Below are 6,000 nucleotides of genomic sequence, written 5' to 3' on the forward strand. Positions count from 1 at the left end.
TGGTTTATGTCTGTAACCAGTACAGTACTGTAGGACCAGGTGATTGGTTTATGTCTGTAACCAGTACAGTACTGTAGTACCAGGTGATTGGTTTATGTCTGTAACCAGTACAGTACTGTAGTACCAGGTGATTGGTTTATGTCTGTAACCAGTACAGTACTATAAGACCAGGTGATTGGTTTATGTCTGTAACCAGTACAGTACTATAAGACCAGGTGATTGGTTTATGTCTGTAACCAGTACAGTACTGTAGGACCAGGTGATTGGTTTATGTCTGTAACCAGTACAGTACTGTAGTACCAGGTGATTGGTTTATGTATATAACCAGTACAGTACTATAAGACCAGGTGATTGGTTTATGTCTGTGACCAGTACAGTACTATAGACCAGGTGATTGGTTTATGTCTGTAACCAGTACAGTACTGTAGTACCAGGTGATTGGTTTATGTATATAACCAGTACAGTACTATAAGACCAGGTGATTGGTTTATGTCTGTAACCAGTACAGTACTGTAGGACCAGGTGATTGGTTTATGTATATAACCAGTACAGTACTGTAGTACCAGGTGATTGGTTTATGTCTGTAACCAGTACAGTACTGTAGTACCAGGTGATTGGTTTATGTCTGTAACCAGTACAGTACTTTAGTACCAGGTGATTGGTTTATGTCTGTAACCAGTACAGTACTGTAGGACCAGGTGATTGGTTTATGTATATAACCAGTACAGTACTATAAGACCAGGTGATTGGTTTATGTCTATAACCCTGCAGTACTATAAGACCAGGTGATTGGTTTATGTCTGTAACCAGTACAGTACTGTAGTACCAGGTGATTGGTTTATGTCTGTAACCAGTACAGTACTGTAGTACCAGGTGATTGGTTTATGTCTGTAACCAGTACAGTACTTTAGTACCAGGTGATTGGTTTATGTCTGTAACCAGTACAGTACTGTAGGACCAGGTGATTGGTTTATGTCTGTAACCCTGCAGTACTGTAGTACCAGGTGATTGGTTTATGTCTGTAACCAGTACAGTACTATAAGACCAGGTGATTGGTTTATGTCTGTAACCAGTACAGTACTATAAGACCAGGTGATTGGTTTATGTCTGTAACCAGTACAGTACTGTAGGACCAGGTGATTGGTTTATGTCTGTAACCAGTACAGTACTGTAGTACCAGGTGATTGGTTTATGTATATAACCAGTACAGTACTATAAGACCAGGTGATTGGTTTATGTCTGTGACCAGTACAGTACTATAGACCAGGTGATTGGTTTATGTCTGTAACCAGTACAGTACTGTAGTACCAGGTGATTGGTTTATGTATATAACCAGTACAGTACTATAAGACCAGGTGATTGGTTTATGTCTGTAACCAGTACAGTACTGTAGTACCAGGTGATTGGTTTATGTCTGTAACCAGTACAGTACTGTAGTACCAGGTGATTGGTTTATGTCTGTAACCAGTACAGTACTGTAGTACCAGGTGATTGGTTTATGTCTGTAACCAGTACAGTACTTTAGTACCAGGTGATTGGTTTATGTCTGTAACCAGTACAGTACTGTAGGACCAGGTGATTGGTTTATGTATATAACCAGTACAGTACTATAAGACCAGGTGATTGGTTTATGTCTATAACCCTGCAGTACTATAAGACCAGGTGATTGGTTTATGTCTGTAACCAGTACAGTACTGTAGTACCAGGTGATTGGTTTATGTCTGTAACCAGTACAGTACTGTAGTACCAGGTGATTGGTTTATGTCTGTAACCAGTACAGTACTTTAGTACCAGGTGATTGGTTTATGTCTGTAACCAGTACAGTACTGTAGGACCAGGTGATTGGTTTATGTCTGTAACCAGTACAGTACTATAAGACCAGGTGATTGGTTTATGTCTGTAACCAGTACAGTACTGTAGTACCAGGTGATTGGTTTATGTCTGTAACCAGTACAGTACTGTAGTACCAGGTGATTGGTTTATGTCTGTAACCAGTACAGTACTGTAGTACCAGGAGATTGGTTTATGTCTGTAACCCTGCAGTACTGTAGTACCAGGTGATTGGTTTATGTATATAACCAGTACAGTACTATAAGACCAGGTGATTGGTTTATGTCTGTAACCAGTACAGTACTGTAGGACCAGGTGATTGGTTTATGTATATAACCAGTACAGTACTGTAGTACCAGGTGATTGGTTTATGTCTGTAACCAGTACAGTACTGTAGTACCAGGTGATTGGTTTATGTCTGTAACCAGTACAGTACTGTAGTACCAGGTGATTGGTTTATGTCTGTAACCAGTACAGTACTGTAGTACCAGGTGATTGGTTTATGTCTGTAACCAGTACAGTACTGTAGGACCAGGTGATTGGTTTATGTATATAACCAGTACAGTACTATAAGACCAGGTGATTGGTTTATGTCTATAACCCAGTACAGTACTATAAGACCAGGTGATTGGTTTTTATGTCTGTAACCAGTACAGTACTGTAGTACCAGGTGATTGGTTTATGTCTGTAACCAGTACAGTACTTTAGTACCAGGTGATTGGTTTATGTCTGTAACCAGTACAGTACTTAGTACCAGGTGATTGGTTTATGTCTGTAACCAGTACAGTACTGTAGGTACCAGGTGATTGGTTTATGTATATAACCAGTACAGTACTATAAGACCAGGTGATTGGTTTATGTCTATAACCAGTACAGTACTATAAGACCAGGTGATTGGTTTATGTCTGTAACCAGTACAGTACTGTAGTACCAGGTGATTGGTTTATGTCTGTAACCAGTACAGTACTGTAGTACCAGGTGATTGGTTTATGTCTGTAACCAGTACAGTACTGTAGTACCAGGTGATTGGTTTATGTCTGTAACCAGTACAGTACTATAGTACCAGGTGATTGGTTTATGTCTGTAACCAGTACCAGTACAGTACTTTAGTACCAGGTGATTGGTTTATGTCTGTAACCAGTACAGTACTGTAGGACCAGGTGATTGGTTTATGTATATAACCAGTACAGTACTATAAGACCAGGTGATTGGTTTATGTCTATAACCCTGCAGTACTATAAGACCAGGTGATTGGTTTATGTCTGTAACCAGTACAGTACTGTAGTACCAGGTGATTGGTTTATGTCTGTAACCAGTACAGTACTGTAGTACCAGGTGATTGGTTTATGTCTGTAACCCTGCAGTACTGTAGTACCAGGTGATTGGTTTATGTCTGTAACCAGTACAGTACTATAAGACCAGGTGATTGGTTTATGTCTGTAACCAGTACAGTACTATAAGACCAGGTGATTGGTTTATGTCTGTAACCAGTACAGTACTGTAGGACCAGGTGATTGGTTTATGTCTGTAACCACTACAGTACTGTAGTACCAGGTGATTGGTTTATGTATATAACCAGTACAGTACTATAAGACCAGGTGATTGGTTTATGTCTGTGACCAGTACAGTACTATACGACCAGGTGATTGGTTTATGTCTGTAACCAGTAGGGTACTGTAGTACCAGGTGATTGGTTTATGTATATAACCAGTACAGTACTATAAGACCAGGTGATTGGTTTATGTCTGTAACCAGTACAGTACTGTAGGACCAGGTGATTGGTTTATGTCTATAACCAGTACAGTACTGTAGTACCAGGTGATTGGTTTATGTCTGTAACCAGTACAGTACTGTAGTACCAGGTGATTGGTTTATGTCTGTAACCAGTACAGTACTGTAGTACCAGGTGATTGGTTTATGTCTGTAACCAGTACAGTACTGTAGTACCAGGTGATTGGTTTATGTCTGTAACCAGTACAGTACTGTAGGACCAGGTGATTGGTTTATGTATATAACCAGTACAGTACTATAAGACCAGCTGATTGGTTTATGTCTATAACCCTGCAGTACTATAAGACCAGGTGATTGGTTTATGTCTGTAACCAGTACAGTACTGTAGTACCAGGTGATTGGTTTATGTCTGTAACCAGTACAGTACTGTAGTACCAGGTGATTGGTTTATGTCTGTAACCCTGCAGTACTGTAGTACCAGGTGATTGGTTTATGTCTGTAACCAGTACAGTACTATAAGACCAGGTGATTGGTTTATGTCTGTAACCAGTACAGTACTATAAGACCAGGTGATTGGTTTATGTCTGTAACCAGTACAGTACTGTAGTACCAGGTGATTGGTTTATGTATATAACCAGTACAGTACTATAAGACCAGGTGATTGGTTTATGTCTGTGACCAGTACAGTACTATACGACCAGGTGATTGGTTTATGTCTGTAACCAGTACAGTACTGTAGTACCAGGTGATTGGTTTATGTATATAACCAGTACAGTACTATAAGACCAGGTGATTGGTTTATGTCTGTAACCAGTACACTACTATAAGACCAGGTGATTGGTTTATGTATATAACCAGTACAGTACTATAAGACCAGGTGATTGGTTTATGTCTGTAACCAGTACAGTACTGTAGTACCAGGTGATTGGTTTATGTATATAACCAGTACAGTACTGTAGGACCAGGTGATTGGTTTATGTCTGTAACCAGTACAGTACTGTAGTACCAGGTGATTGGTTTATGTATGTAACCAATACAGTACTGTAGGACCAGGTGATTGGTTTATGTCTGTGACCAGTACAGTACTATAAGACCAGGTGATTGGTTTATGTCTGTGACCAGTACAGTACTGTAGTACCAGGTGATTGGTTTATGTATATAACCAGTACAGTACTATAAGACCAGGTGATTGGTTTATGTCTGTGACCAGTACAGTACTATAAGACCAGGTGATTGGTTTATGTCTGTAACCAGTACAGTACTGTAGTACCAGGTGATTGGTTTATGTATATAACCAGTACAGTACTATAAGACCAGGTGATTGGTTTATGTCTGTAACCAGTACAGTACTATAAGACCAGGTGATTGGTTTATGTCTGTAACCAGTACAGTACTTTAGGACCAGGTGATTGGTTTATGTCTGTAACCAGTACAGTACTGTAGTACCAGGTGATTGGTTTATGTCTATAACCAGTACAGTACTATAAGACCAGGTGATTGGTTTATGTCTGTGACCAGCACAGTACTGTAGTACCAGGTGATTGGTTTATGTCTATAAGCAGTACAGTACTGTAGTACCAGGTGATTGGTTTATGTCTATAACCAGTATAGTACTATAAGACCAGGTGATTGGTTTATGTCTGCAACCCTGCAGTACTATAGTACCACGTGATTGGTTTATGTCTATAACCAGTACAGTACTATAAGACCAGGTGATTGGTTTATGTCTATAACCAGTACAGTACTGTAGTACCAGGTGATTGGTTTATGTAAGTAACCAGTACAGTACTGTAGTACCAGGTGATTGGTTTATGTCTATAACCAGTACAGTACTGTAGGACCAGGTGATTGGTTTATGTCTGTAACCAGTACAGTACTGTAGTACCAGGTGATTGGTTTATGTATATAACCAGTACAGTACTGTAGGACCAGGTGATTGGTTTATGTCTATAACCAGTACAGTACTGTAGTACCAGGTGATTGGTTTATGTATATAACCAATACAGTACTGTCGTACCAGGTGATTGGTTTATGTCTGTAACCAGTACAGTACTGTAGTACCAGGTGATTGGTTTATGTCTGTAACCAGTACAGTACTATAAGACCAGGTGATTGGTTTATGTCTATAACCAGTACAGTACTGTAGTACCAGGTGATTGGTTTATGTAAGTAACCCTGCAGTACTGTAGTACCAGGTGATTGGTTTATGTCTATAACCAGTACAGTACTGTAGGACCAGGTGATTGGTTTATGTCTGTAACCGTACAGTACTGTAGTACCAGGTGATTGGTTTATGTCTATAACCAGTACAGTACTGTAGGACCAGGTGATTGGTTTATGTCTGTAACCCTGCAGTACTGTAGGACCAGGTGATTGGTTTATGTCTGTGACCAGTACAGTACTGTAGGACCAGGTGATTGGTTTATGTATATAACCAGT

This window comes from Oncorhynchus tshawytscha, unplaced genomic scaffold (genome assembly GCF_018296145.1).
Source record: "Oncorhynchus tshawytscha isolate Ot180627B unplaced genomic scaffold, Otsh_v2.0 Un_contig_2750_pilon_pilon, whole genome shotgun sequence".
Classification (NCBI taxonomy): domain Eukaryota; kingdom Metazoa; phylum Chordata; class Actinopteri; order Salmoniformes; family Salmonidae; genus Oncorhynchus; species Oncorhynchus tshawytscha.